The sequence below is a fragment of the Prionailurus viverrinus genome, chromosome C2, assembly GCF_022837055.1.
Source record: "Prionailurus viverrinus isolate Anna chromosome C2, UM_Priviv_1.0, whole genome shotgun sequence".
NCBI classification, from domain to species: domain Eukaryota; kingdom Metazoa; phylum Chordata; class Mammalia; order Carnivora; family Felidae; genus Prionailurus; species Prionailurus viverrinus.
Window position 1 is genome coordinate 546,225 of NC_062569.1, and position 15,302 is coordinate 561,526.

The 15,302-nt window shown below is 42.8% G+C and overlaps 1 long non-coding RNA gene across 2 annotated transcripts in view; it reads left to right on the forward strand.

Annotated features, from left to right (window-relative positions):
• Nucleotides 1–503: 503 nt before the first annotated feature.
• The window catches only part of LOC125174885 (uncharacterized), a 128,743-nt gene continuing 113,944 nt past the window's right edge, over nucleotides 504–15,302 (forward strand). For both annotated transcript variants that reach the window (XR_007155593.1, XR_007155591.1), the window contains exon 1: nucleotides 504–699. This is a non-coding gene — a long non-coding RNA (uncharacterized LOC125174885). The remainder of the gene's footprint in view (nucleotides 700–15,302) is intronic.

The window sequence follows — 15,302 nt, forward strand, 5'->3', positions numbered from 1 at the left end:
ATTGTGTGTGATGTACTGTTCAGGGGTTTTTGCGGTTCCTTTACAGATCCATTGTAGAGTTTTTGGTGAAATGGCAGTCTCAATTCTAACATTCCCATTTTTAGGCTCCCATGAATAGCCCCTGGGCTATCAGATTTCTATTTGCAACAACCTTTCCTTGTTATGCCCAGAAATCGTGACCCCCAAAGACCACCAGGGAGCTGAGTCCGGTGCAAAAGCAAAGAACCTTTATTCGAGCTAGCTCGAGCTCAATCCCCCACCTGCACCGACGCAGCGGTGAAATACCGGAGAGAGAGAGAGAGAGAGAGCGGGTTTCAAAAGCACAAAGGTTTTATAGGGATCATGGCCTTAGCCGATTGGCTGGGGAAGGGTCGTGGCCTCAGCCGATTGGCTTGCTAGCTGATTGGCTGGGGAAAGGTCAGAGTCCCGTCACGCAGGTTGCCGGGCGTGGTTTGATCGGGAAGTTTGAACGGGTGAGTGGGAAGTTACTCAAAGGGAGGATACAGAACAAGATGGAGTCGGCCGGCCTAGGTCTGCTCTTTCATTCCCCCCTTGTCATGTAGCTTGCGGACCCAATCATGGGACCGGCTGCATTTCTATTTTGTCCTCTCCTGTTATTAGGGGCTTGTACTGAGCACGGAGGACCATTAGTTGGACGGCCCCCACGCGGTCCCTGAGCTGGTGTCTATGATCTGCCAGGTAATGTTTTGGGGGGTGTGGGGACTCCCGGCAGCATGAGCAATGACAAGCAGAGTTAACAGAGTTACCAATATCAGGTGGGTCGAATGCACTGTAACTTGACCTTGAGCGGGTTGTGTTGGTCCTGAAAGATGGTCCATTGTGTGACGAAGTCCTTCCGGATCGAGGAGGGGTCCGCTGGCCGAACGTGGGTGTGATGGACCCAGGTCGCAATGCTGTCTACTTTGAGAGCGGTGGGGGTTGTCAGCATCACGATGTAGGGTCCCTTCCAGCGCGGCTCGAGGGTCTCTCGGTGGTGCCTCTTGACGTAGACCCCGTCTCCTGGCCTGTACTGATGAGGTGTCGGAGTCGGGCCAGCCTCATAGATGGCACAGAGGCGTGGCCAAAGGTCCTCGTGCGCCCTCTGGAGCCCTCTCAAGGAAAGAAAAAGTTCTTGATCTTTAAACTCAGCAATAAGTTCAGCTCGAAGGTTGGGAATGACAGGGGGTGGCCTGCCAAACATAATCTTGTAGGGAGTAAAACCCAGAGTGTAAGGAGTGTTTCTAACCCGGTAAAGGGCGTACGGTAGGAGAGTCACCCGGTCCCCGCCAGTCTCCATGGTTAATTTGGTAAGGGTCTCTTTTAGGGTTCTATTCATTCTTTCTACCTGTCCTGAGCTCTGGGGCCTGTAAGTACAATGTAATTTCTGGTTTGCCCCCATAGCCTTGGCTACTGCCTGCATTACCTGCAAGATAAAAGCTGGTCCCTTGTCTGATCCTACCATGGCAGGAAAACCATACCTGGGTAAGATGTCTTCTAGTAGATTCTTAGCCACCGTCTGAGCCGTTTCATGCTTGGTTGGGTATGCCTCCACCCAGCCAGAGAAGGTGTCTGTAAATACTAAAAGATATTTATAACCATACTTTCCTGGTTTGACTTCAGTGAAGTAGACTTCCCATTGGGCTCCCGGTCTGGTGCCTCTGAGCCTGGTTCTTTTATTTGATGTGGCCCTCGCGTTGGTGAGTTGGCAGGTCTTGCAGGCAGACACAACTTGCTCTATTTTGGTGTCCTGTTGGTGAATCTTGATTCTGGCATGTCGGATTAAGTCTTTTAATTTTCGGGCCCCCATGTGAGTAGACCGATGCATGTGCTCTAATATTGAGACTCCGAGCCGGTCTGGCAGCATGAGCTCCTTGTTAGGTGTATACCACCATCCCTTTATCTCCTGGGCCATGGGGAGTTTCTTGATCGGCTGTAACTCCTCCTGGGAGTATTTGGGCTGGTCTGGTAAAACTGGGTCTCCTAGGTCCGGTAGTTGTATGGTCATGGTGGGGACTGAAGTAAGGGCTACTGCCTTGGCTGCCTGGTCAGCCTTTCAATTACCTCTAGCTACCGGGTTATCAGTTTTCTGGTGCCCTTGGCAGTGGATAATGGCCAGCTTGGCAGGAAGCCATAGGCTGTAAGCAGGTCAAGTATCTCCTGCTTATTTTTTATAGTCCATCCTTCTGCCGTCAGTAACCCCCTCTCCTGATAAATTGCCCCATGAATATGAGCTGTGGCAAATGCACAACGGCTGTCTGTGTAGATGTTAAGCCGTTTTCCAGCTCCCAGCGTTAGTGCCTTGGTAAGGGCGACGAGCTCTGCTCGCTGGGCTGACGTTCTGGACGGTAGAGCCTCTGCCCATACAGTGTCCGTTTTGGTGACCACCGCTGCACCCGCATACCTGTGTGCATCCTGCACAAAGCTGCTGCCATCAGTGAACCAAGTAGCCTCGGCATCAGGGAGGGGCCGGTCGGTCAGGTCCGTCCGGAATCCATGTACTTGTTCCAGGATTCCCGCAGTCATGTAGTGGAGCACCTAGGTCAGGGTCGGGCAGCAGGGTTGCAGGATTGAGGGCCGCAAAGGGGTGGAACCGCACCCGTGGAGGGTTGAGTAGGAGGCTCTGGTAATGAGTCATATGTGTGTTGCTCATCCATCTGTCAGGAGGCTGTTTCAGGACCCCTTCAATGGCATGTGGGGTCGTGATCCAGATCTCCTGTCCTAGGGTCAGTTTGTCTGCCTCCTTGACTAGGAGTGCTGTTGCCGCAATAATTCTTAGGCATCGCGGCCAGCCGGCAGCCACTGGGTCTAGCTTCTTGGACAGATAAGCCACCAGGCGGTTCCAGGGGCCTAAGGCTTGAGTTAGAACCCCTTTTGCTATTCCCTTGTGTTTGTCTACAAAGAGGTGGAAGGGCCTCGTAATGTCCGGTAGGCCCAGGGCTGGGGCACTTAGGAGGGCCTTTTTTAACTGGTTAAAGGCAGTTTCTTCTTTTTCAGCCCATTTAAATGTTTTCCCCTCTTTGGTAGCTTCATATAGAGGCCTGGCGATCTCAGCAAAACCCGGAACCCAGAGGCGGCAGTAGCCGGCTGATCCTAGGAATTCCCTCACTTCTCTTCGGGAGGTGGGAGTAGGGATCTTTAGGACGGTTTCTTTTCTGGCTTCTGATAACCGCCGCTGTCCACCCTCCAGGATGTATCCCAGGTAACTTACCCTCTTCCTGCATATCTGAGCCTTCTTTGCGGATGCCCGGTACCCCAAGGCCCCAAAGGTAGCCAGCAGGTCCTGGGTCCCTCGCTCGCAGTCCTTGGCCGTGTCGGCAGCAATCAGGATGTCATCTACATACTGTAGAAGGGGGAGGCCAGGGTGCTCCCTTCTGTACTCACCCAGGTCCTTGTGTAGTGCTCGTCGAAGATGGTGGGTGAATTTTTGAACCCCTGAGGCAGCCGTGTCCAGGCGAGTTGTCTGCTGTAGCCCTCTTCCGGATCATGCCACTCGAAGGTGAACAAGGGTTGGCTTTGGGGTGCCAGCGGCAGACTGAAGAAGGCGTCCTTTAAATCTAGTACAGTATACCAGACCCTGGAGGGCGCCAAGGAGCTCAAGAGAGTATATGGGTTGGGAACAGTTGGGTGTATGTCCATGACCTCTTATTTACTTCCCGGAGGTCTTGTACCAGTCAATAGTCATTTGTGTGAGGCTTTTTGACCAGCAGTAGGGGGGTGTTCCAGGCAGACTGGCAAGGAACTAGTACCCCTAGGCTTCGTAGTCTCCGGATGTGTGGCTGGATCCCCTTCCGGGCCTCCTGAGACATGGGGTATTGTTTGATCCTTACCAGACCTTCTCCTGGCTTGAGCTCTACCAGGACCGGGGTCCTGTGAGTGGCTAGTCCTATCCCCCCCATCTCTGCCCAAACCGAGGGGAATTCTTGTAGCCATCTGTCTATATTATCTTCTCTTGGGAGCACCTCCTGGTGGAGGCGGTATTCATCCTCTAGTTTTATGGTCAGGACCTGGATGGGGTGGCCCTTGGCATCGGTGACCTGAGGCCCCCCTTGTCTGAAAGTTATCTGAGCTCCAATCTTGGTCAGTAAGTCCCGTCCTAACAGCGGGTAGGGGCATTCCGGTATTACCATAAAGGAGTGGGATACCTGGCCCGTCCCCAAATCTACCGTTCTTCGGGTAGTCCATGAATACTGGCTCATACCAGTTACCCCTTGTACCCAGGACTTCTTGTTGGCTAGCTTTCCTTGTGGGGTGCAGAGGACTGAATGTTGCACTCCAGTGTTGACGAGCAAGTCAACAGGGGTCCCCTCCACTTTAAGAGTTACCCTGGGCTCGGGGAGAGGGTCTGAACCCCGACTCCCCTAATCACTCAGTTCATCTAGCTCTAAGACTTTTACTCGATCAGTCTTGCTTCCCTTCCTGCCGGCCTTTTTCGGACATTCTCGGGCCCAATGCCCTATCTCCTTGCAGTATGCACACTGATCTTTCTGCAGCCTCTGCTTCCCCCCCTTGGTGGTTCCTTTACCTCCTCTTGAGTCGCCCACCAGCTGCCGGAGACAGTGGTCTCATTCCTCGGGGGAATCAGCAGTGATAGCTAGTAGTATTCTGGCCAGGTCTCGAGTCTGCTTACTGCTGGCAGCCACCATGGCGCGAGCCTGCTTGTCCTCAGGAGGCTCCCGGTTATTATATACCTTTTCGGCTACCATCGGTAAGTCCTGCAGACTTTTTTCTCCTAGCCTATCTATTTTCTGTAATTTTTTCCTAATGTCTATGGCTGATTGGTTTACAAAGGCCATGATAACAGCTGCCTTGCTTTCTGGAGCCTCTGGATCCATGGGGGTATAGGTACGGAATGCCTCCATGACCCGTTCTAAAAAGGCAGCCAGAGATTCATCTTTTCCCTGTTGTACATTTCCTACCTTGGCCAAATTGGTTGGCTTTCTAGCAGCCATTCGGAGACCCCCCATTAGAGTCTGGCGGTAGACCCGGAGCCTCTCCTTACCTTCTGCCATGTTGAAATCCCACTGGGGCCGAGTTAAGGGGAAGGAGGCATCTATCTGAGCCTGGTTGGTGGTGAGATTCCCGTCTGTGCCCGGAACTAGTTTTCGGGCCCCATTGAGGATTCTTTGTCTTTCCTCAGTCGTGAACAGGACCTGCAAAAGCTGCTGGCAATTGTCCCACGTGGGCTGATGGGTAAAAAGAACAGAGTCTAATAAATCAATAAGCCCTGCCGGTTTCTCGGAAAACTTAGGATTCTGAGCTTTCCAATTGTAGAGGTCACTAGTGGCGAAAGGCCAATAGTGATGGGGCTGATTCCCCTCCGCGTCTGGGGGTGCGGCGGCTCGCAGGGGCAGAAGAGTGGAGTCGGCGGCGGAGGCAGATTGCTCCCTCTGAGCCCTTTGTCTGGTAAAGGGCGGCCTTCCCACTGGAGCGTTTCCGCCTCCCACTCTCGGAACAGCATCTGCCTCCCCCAGAGGGGGAGGATGGTGTTTTTCTGGCACCCTAGGGGGATTATACGGGGGAGGAAAAATTAATTCTTTTTCAGTTCCCCCTCATAGGACAGGGTAGAGGGGTGCTGAAGGCTGGGTAAGACTTTTCTTGTTCTCCTTCTTCTCTGTCCCCTGTAAAGCAAGAATGGGTTTTGGTTCCGGAGGGCGTGGGGCTAGGAAGGGCTTAAGTCAAGAGGGTGGGCCTTCTACAAGGTCCTGCCAAGTGATAATGTAAGGGAGCCGATCAGGATGGCCCATCTTAGGCCGAGAGATGATACCCCTGACTCGGTGAATGCTGGGAGGTCGAAGGTTCCCTCTGGCGGCCATCCGACATTGAAAGCCGGCCACTTGCTAGAACAAAAACCTGCCACTGACCCTTTCGGACTTCCACACTGAGGTTGTTAGCTCTTTGGCTGACATCCTTAAAGTGATCAATCATAATGGTTAGAGGGGTAGTCTGAGTCTGTCCCATAACGTCCGTCCAGTAAGTCCACAGAACAAAACAGAGAAACACAGAAACAGACAAACAGAGAGCCCTTAGAAACAGTCTTCTAACTCCGTGGAAGCAAAACCAAAAGCTAGATGACGGCCTCACGCCAACCAGCAGGAGTGACTCACCTTGTCTCAGACCTTTGGGGAGATTCCACGTCCCTCAGAAGGGAGGATCGGAACGTCTTCCAAAACCCCCAGCCCATGGTCCTCCAGTGCGTCCACTTAGACTTTGCCAGGCACCACCAGAATTTCGGAAATGAGTTCACACAGAAGAGACAGGGAACGAACAGACGCTAACTGTGGCCAATCAGGCTCTCCAGGTCGGGGGTCCCTCTGGGGTCTTGGGGATCTGGGCGAGTCCCCAAATGTTATGCCCAGAATTTGTGATCCCCAAAGACCACCAGGGAGCCGAGTCCAATGCAAAAGCAAAGAGCCTTTATTCGAGCTAGCTCAAGCTCAATCCCCTACCTGCACCAATGCAGCAGTGAGATACTGGAGAGAGACAGCGGGTTTCAAAAGCACAAAGGTTTTATAGGGATCATGGCCTTAGCCGATTGGCTGGGGGAGGGTTGTGGCCTCAGTCAATTGGCTTGCTAGCTGATTGGCTGGGGAAAGGTCAGAGTCCCGTCATGCAGGTTGCCAGGCATGGTTTGATCGGGAAGTTTGAACAGGTGAGCGGGAAGTTACTCAAGGGGAGGAGGCGTGGTCTGAGGTTTGAGCGGGAACTTCTTTCTGCGGCCATGGCCATGTCGGGGACATAGTCACTCAAGATGGAGGATACAGAACAAGATGGAGTTGGCCGGCCTAGGTCTGCTCTTTCATCCTCTGAAACACATAGGCAAGCACTATTACAACTTATATTTTTGCATCTACCAGAAAATCTATACCATTCTGTCTTGCAAATGTGACCATGAATATCAACCTGCTTTTTAAAAATGAAATGTATATTTATTTGCTATTTCTGCAAAGCAAACTGTACCACTGGACTTCCTCCCAAACCATCCTTAATATTGTCTTTGTGTGCTGATCTCACATGGACTCCTAATAGCATCTGCTTTCAGACTCCCCATCTTCCAACCTGGTGTCTCTTTGTGTTGTCTCCTTGCAGTGGCTGAGTTGAATATCATCTTATAGTCACATGTTTTTTTCTCCTTGTCCCTAAAATCCACTCACGTTCCACTCCAGCCTTTCTAATGCACTCAATAATATGTCCTTATATATGTATTATTCCTTCAATGTACAATGGGAAGTATTCCAATTTACATAAATAAGTGGTTCCACGTTATGGATCTCAGTCTTTCTGTCTACACAACTCTTTCTTTCTTTCTTTCTTTCTTTCTTTCTTTCTTTCTTTCTTTCCTTCTGGTTCTAATTTTTCTTCTAGTTCTTTAAAAATCTTAATTCCGGTATAGTTAACACAATTGTTGTATTAGTTTCAGGTGTACAGTATAGTGATTCAACAATTCTGTACACCACCCACTGCTCATCATGACAAGTGCACTCCTTAATCCCCATCACCTGTTTTACCAATCCCCTTACCCACCTCCTCCCTGGTAATCATCATTTTGTTCTCTACAATTAAGAGTATGTTTCTTGGTTTGTCTCTCTCTCTCTCTTTTCCTTTGCTTGTTTGTTTTGTTTCTTAAATTCCACATATGAGTGAAATCATATGGTATTTGTCTTTCTCTGACTATTTCACTTAGCATTATACTCTCTAGCTCCATCCGTATTGTTGCAAAAGGCAAGATTTCATTCTTTAGAATGGTTGGGGAATATCTATATCTATCTATATCTATATGTATATCTATATAATCACATCTTCTTTATCCATTCATCTATTGATGGACACTTGGGCTGCTTCCATATGTTGCCTATTGTAGATAATGCTGCTATAAACATCGTAGTGCGTGTATCCCTTTGAATTAGTATTTTTTTGGTAGGTTTTTTTTTGGGGGGGGTGGCAGATATACAGTAGTGAAATTACTGGATCGTGGGGTAGTTCTATTTTTAATTTTTTGAGGAAACTCCATACAGTTTTCCACAAGGGCTGTACCAGTTTGCATTGCCATCAACAGTGCTTTTTCTCTGTATCCTTGCCAACACTTGCTATTTCTTGTGTTTCTTTACTTTTGCCACTCTGACAGGTGTGGGGTGATAGTACATTGTAGTATTGATTTGCATTTTTTACATTTCCCTGATGATTAGTGATGTTGAGCATCTTTTCATGTGTCTGTTGGCCATCTGGATGTATGCACAACTATATATATCTTTTCATGGCATTTAACTGCAGCATGGTGTTCGAGAATATTCATCCACCACGCATTTCTTATCTGATCCCCTAGTGATGGTCACTATATCAGTTAAAGTAATATCAGAAAATGAATCAAACATAACAAATTTGTTATGAGACATATCAAAACACTTATTCCTGACAGCAGGCATCTCTCTTCTAAAGCAGGACTTCAGGGACCCAGACACCTATCTTATAGCTCTGCCATCTTAAAACCAAGGTTTTCAAGCCTGTCACAGTTTCTGATAATGATAAAGAAGGGGAGAGAGGACTGAAGATTGCACGTGGGAGGATTTTTCTGGGCTGTGTCTATAGTGGTACAGAACACATCAAATCATGTTCCATCAACTGGAGTTTGGTGACAAGCCATACCTAATGCCAGGAAAGCTGGAAAGCTATTGTAAAAGGAATTGCTTTTTAAATTGCAGTTTTTAAATTGGTATGTAGACATAAAACTAACTTTCTTCCAATGGTGACCTTGTATCTTATGACCTTACACGTTGACTTGTTAGTTCTAGTAATTGGTATATAGACTCTTTAAAACTTTCTATATAAACAATCATGTCATCTTGGACTAGAGAAAATTTTACTTCTTCCTCTGATCTTTTTAAAAAGTTTATTTATTTATTTTTGAGAGTGAGAGAGAGAGAGAAAAAAAACACAAGCAGGGGAGGGGCAGACAGAGGGGAAGACACAGAATCCAAAGCAGGCTCCAGGCTCTGAGCTGTCAGAACAGAGCCCAAATGTGGGACTCGAACCCATGAATCATGAGATCATGATCTGAGCTGAAGTTGGACACTTAGCCAACTGAGTCACCCAGGCTTCTTCCTCTGATTTTTATGGCTTTCCTTTTTCTTACCTTGTTGCAGTGGCTACAATTTCTAGTACAATGTTGAATAGAAATGGTGAACATAGATACCTTTGCTTTGTCACTGACTATAGGAGGAAAGCATTCAGCATTTCATCATTTGGTATGATGTTAGCTGTAGGTCTTTTGTTGATGACTTATATCAGATTGAGGAAATTTCCTTTTCTCCTAGTATTTTAAGTGGTTTTTATCCTGAATTGGTGTGGAATTTTGTTAAATGTTTTTCCTGCATGTCTTAAAATCATGTGATTTCCCCCCATTTATTGTGTTAGTATGGAGAAATTTACTGATTGTTTTTCAAACTTTAAACCAATTTTGCCTTCTGTGGATAAAACTCATTTGTCCACAACGTATTGATTTATTAGTATTTTTGCTAAGTACTCTTACATGTATGTACATGAGAGGTATTGTTCTACAGTATTCTTGTATTACCTTGGACTGGTATTGGTATTAAGAAAATGCTGCTTTCATAAAATAAATTGGGAAGTGTCTCCTACTCCTTTTTCTGGAAGAGTTTGTATAAGACTGGTGTTTCCTTCTTAAATGATTGATAGAATGTGCTAATGAAACCATCTAGGCCTAGAGTTTTGTTTATGAGAAGGACTTTGATAATAGTCAATATCTTTAATAGGTATAGGTATTTAGATTACTTATTTCCTCTTGTTTCAGCTTTAATAAGTTTGTATTTTTCATGGAATTTGTTCATTTTGTCTAAATTATTTAATGTCATAAAATTGTTCATAATGTTTGCTTACCTTTTTAATGTCTTTTCATTACCAATAATGGTAATTTGTGTTCTTTTTATTTTCTTGATTAGTTTAGCTAGAGGCCTATCAATTTTATTAATCTTAGAACCAAGCTCTCATCTTCATAATGTGCTCTTTTTTTGTACTTTCTCTACTTGTCTGTTTCATTGTCTACTAATTTTCTCTATTTCATCAATTCTCTTATTTATATGGTGCTTGCTTTGGGTTTACTTTGCTCCTTTTTTATAGCTATTTAACATGAAACCTTAGATTATTGATTTAAAAACTTTCTTCTCTTCTAAAATAAAAATTTGTAGGTATAATTTTCCTCTGAGACTCTAAGCATGTTTTAGCTGCATCCCACACATTTTTAATATGCTTTATTTTAATTATTATTTTTTTAAAAACTGTTTTTTAAGTTTACTTATTTTAAGAGAGAGGACATGAGTCGGGGGTGGGGGTGGAGACAGAGAGTATCCTAAGCAAGCTCTGCAGTGTCACTGCATGGAGACTGATGTGGGGTTCAAACTCACAAACCTGAGCCAAAATCAAAAGTCTGATGCTCAAGTGACTGATCCACCCAGGTGCCCCTGCTTTATTTTAATTATTAAACAGTTCAAAATATTTTATAATTTGATTATATTTTATTTCTACTTTGACTTGTTAGAAGTATGTTTAATTTCCAAATATTTGTAGTTTATTTTTTTCTCGATAACTTTGCATTTTTGATCTCTATATCCATTTGTGTTCAGTACATGATCTAACTTGATTGTACCATATATATTCTGCAGTCATTGGTAAAGTGTTCTACAGCTGTCACTTAGGTCAAGGAGGTCAACAGTATTTTTCAAATCTCTGTCCTTGCTGATTTTTATTTTTTGTCTGTTTTTTTTAAATCTATAACTGTGAGAGGAATGTTAAATCTACAACTATAATTATGGATTTGTTTTTTTCTTCTTTAGTTCTATCCATTTTTGCTTTATGTGCTTGCAAGTCTATTAGTTAACATATTTAAAATTTGATTGTTTTGTCTTCCTGAAGAATTTATCCTTCTATAATTTGAAATGTCTCTTTATTGATGGCAATTCTTTGTCTGAAAGAGTACCATACACAATCTCAATGTGGCCAATTTAAATTTCTTATGCTTCCTTTTTGCATGGTATATTCTTTTTTATAGGTTTACTTTAACTTGTCTATATCTTTGTATTTAAAATATCTCTTGTGGGGTGCCTGGGTGGCTCACTCGGTTGAGCGTCCAACTTTGGCCCAGGTCATGATCTTGCAGTTTGGGTTTGAGCCCTGCATCAGGCTCTGTGCTGACGGCTTGGAGCCTGGAGCCTGGAGCCTGCTTCTGATTCTGTGTCTCCCTGTCTCTCTGCTCGTCCCCTGTTCATGCTCTGTCTCTCTCTCAAAAATAAACATTACAAAAATTTTTAAATATTTCTTGTACATAAAAACACTAATTCGAAGGGATACATGCACCCTGACATTTCTAGCAGCGCTCTCTATAATAGCCAATGAATGCAAAGAGCCCAAGTGTCCATTAATTGATGAATGGATAAAGAAGATGGATATAAATACAAAATGGAATATTGCTCAGCCATAAACAGGAATGAAATCTTGCCATTTGCAGCAACATAGATGGAGCTAGAGAGTATTATGCTAAGCAAAATAAGTCAGTCAGAGAACAACAAATACCATATGATTTTACTCATATCTGGAATTAAAGAAACAAAACAAATAAGCAAAGGGGAGACAGAGAGAGATAACATGAGCGAGAGAGGCAAACCAAGAAATATATGTTTAATTATAGAGAACTGATATTTACCAGAAGGGAGATTGGTGATGGGGATTAAGGAGTGCCCTTGTAATGAGCACTGGGCAATGTATGGAAGTGTTAAATCCATATATTGTACACCTGAAAATAATATTACACTGTACGTTCACTAATTGGAATTTAAATAAAAACTTAAAAAAAATCTCTTGTAGGTAGCATGTTAGGTATGTCTTTTTTTCCCCCTCAAACAGATTGACAATCTCTGCCTTTTATTTGGACTGTTTAGTCCACTTACATTTGGTGTAATAATGGTTAGATTTAGGTTTGCCATTTTGCTATTTGTGTTCTGTTTGTCTTAATTGTGTTTTGTTCCTCTGTTCTTTCTTTCCTATCTTATTTTGTATTAATTTTTTTTAGAATTCGATTTTTATCTGCTGATATTTATTTTAGTGGTTGTTCTAGGAATTAGAATATATATCCTTAACTTTTCACAGTCTATTTTGAATTAATATCATAACATCTTACCTAAACAATACCTTACAGTCATTTAAGTCATATTATATAATAGTTATTGTTTTATACATGTTGCCATATACATATTTTTCAAAAATTAGGAAAAACATGCCATTTCATGTTTGCCTATATATTTTCTATTTCTGGTGTTCTTCAATCCTTATTTCAGATCCAAGTTTTCATTTGTTATATTCCTTTAGTGTATACAGCATCCTTTAACTTTTTTTTATGGGGCAGGCATGCTGGTGATGAATTTTCTTAGGTACTATTTACCTGAAAATGTCTTTATTTCATCTTTTATTCTTGAAGGATATTTTGGCTGGATGTAGAATTCTGAGTTGACAATTTTCTTTCAGCACTTTTATTTAATTTTAATTTTGAATCGAGGTACAATTGGCATTATATAAGTTTTAAGAGTATAACATGGTGATTTGACTTTAGTATATATTGCAAAATAATCACTACAGTAAGTCTAGTTAACTTAGAACATTTTAATTTTTTCTTGTGATGATAACTTTCGAGATTTACTCTCTTAACAACTTTCAGATATGTAATACAGTATTATTTTTTTTTATTTTTAAATTTTTTTAAATTTTATTTTTTTAAATTTACATCCAAATTAGTTAGCCTATAGTGTAACAATGATTTCAGGAGTAGATTCCTTAATGCCTCTTAACCATTTAGCCCATCCCCCCTCCCAAAACCCATCCAGTAACCTTCTGTTTGTTCTCCATATTTAAGAGTCTCTTATGCTGTAATACAGTATTTTTTTTAATGTTTATTTATTTTGAGAGAGAGAGAGAGAGAGAGAGAAACAGTGCAAGTAGGGGAGGGACAGAGAGAGAGAAGGAGAGAGAATCACAGGCTCTGCTGCTGCAACACGGGCTTAATCCCATGAACTGCGAGATCATGACCTGAGCCAAGATCAAGAGTTGGATGCTCAACTGACTGAGCCACCCAGGTGCCGTTGTAATACAGTATTAACCAAAGTCACCATGCTGTTATTTCATAAGTGAAATAAGTGGAATTTTGTACCTTTTGACCTCCTTCATCCATTTCACCCTCTTCACCCCCAGGCTCTGGTAACCACCAGTCTGTTCTCTTTATCTGTAAGCTGGGTTTTTTTTGTTTTTTGTTTTTTGTTTTTTGGTTTTTTTTTTAGATTCCACATATAAGTGAGATTATATGGTACTTGTCTTTCCCTTTCACTTAGCATAATGCCCTCAAGGTTCACCCATGTTGCACAAACAGTAAGATTTCAGTTTTTCAAAAGCTGAATAATATTCTACAGTGTGGATATGTGTATATATATATATATATATATATATATATATATATATCACAGTTTCTTTATCCATTCATTTATTGATGGACACTTAAGTTGTTTCCATATTGTGGTATTGTAAATAATGCTACAACAAACATTGACTACATGTATTTTGGAATTAGTGCTTTCATTTTCTTTGGATAAATACCTAAAAGTGTAATTGCTGGATCATATGGTAGTTTTATTTTTAATTTTTTGAGAAAACTCCATACTCTTTTCCATAATGGTTGCACCAATTTACATTCTCACTAACAGTGCACAAGGGTTCCCTTTCCTTCACATCCTCACCAACACTTGTGATTTCTTACATTGTTGATAATATCCATTCTAACAGGTATGAGGTTAAAGATGCCATTACACTGACTTTTTGCCTTCATTGATTTTGATGAAAAAACAACCATAGTTCTTAATTTTGCTCCCTTGTGTGTAAAGTATCCTTTTTGTCAGGCTTCTTTCAAGATTTCTTCTATCTTTAGTTTTCAACAATTAACTATAATGTGCCTACATGTGATTTATTTGTATTCAGTGAATCTGCTTAGACTCACTAAGATTCTTCATTTTCTAAATTCACGTTTCTCAACAAATTTGGAAATTTGGACTAATTCTTCAAATGTTTTTGCCCTTTCTCTGTCTTCTTTCATTCTGGGACTCCAATTATACCTGTGTTAAAACTTTCGATATTTTACCACAGGTAATTTTATTTTTCTCTGTCAAATCACATATGCTATTAAGCCCACCTAGTGAAATTCAGAACTCTTTTGATAGCCAAATTCTCCTAAAACACTACTCTCTCTGTGTAGATCTTTTAAGAATCTACAGTATACATTTTATTAATTATAAATTATACCTCAGGAAAGAAATACTACAGTGGCTCCCCACTGCCTACTAAATGCAGGCCAAGTGACTTATCTTTGCCCTCAAAGATTTCTAAAATAGTTATATACATTGTTTGTATATGCAAAAAACTGCTGCATGAATATAAAAGAAACTGCAAACATTCATTGTCTCTAGGGATATGAACTGAGTGGTAAACAAGCATGGGAGGGAAATATTTCAACATTTACTTTAGAAATTTGAACCAGTTTGGAAGTTACTTATTCCAACAATGACAGTATCCAAAAGTATACAATCCTGTTGTCATTTCTGATCTATTGTCTCTCCCATTCCTGGATGGCACATATGCTCCTTTGGTCCAATCATTGTTACTGCCCCCTGCCTAGCCTGTGCTCCTTTTCCTTAACATTCATCCAAGGCCTTAACTTGCCTTCAAGACCCAACTGGCTCTGTGTTTATGAAGAATTCTGTACTAGAACTCTGGCAGTTACAGGTTCCAGGCTTTGTCTAAGAAGGGGTACAGGTGGAGCTGATCTCAGGGATAACGAGACTGAGGGAGTTGGATGTCATTGGTACTTCCCAGCATTTGTACCTACCTCTTTTTGCATGCTAATTTTGTTTTCCCAGGCTCCCTATGCAGAAGAAATAAAATCTTCAGACCAATTTTATTTATAGCCGCATTATCAGAGAGAAAAAAGCATTCCCACGTCAAGTTCAGTAAGAAGAATTCCAAGGAGGATTCAGATTGGCCTGAATTTAGCTGGGGCAAGGACATGTAGCAAATTACCAATCAGCTCAGCCTGTGATTGGCAAACTGATCACACCTATATGCCAGGAAGGACAGTGGGGGTTAGGGTGGGGGGTGGGGGATGGAGAGCAATTCCCCAGAAGGAGAGGAGAGAGGTGCCTACCTTTGACAGAATATCAACATACATATACTGTTTCTTCCTTGGCAACTGCGATGACCAC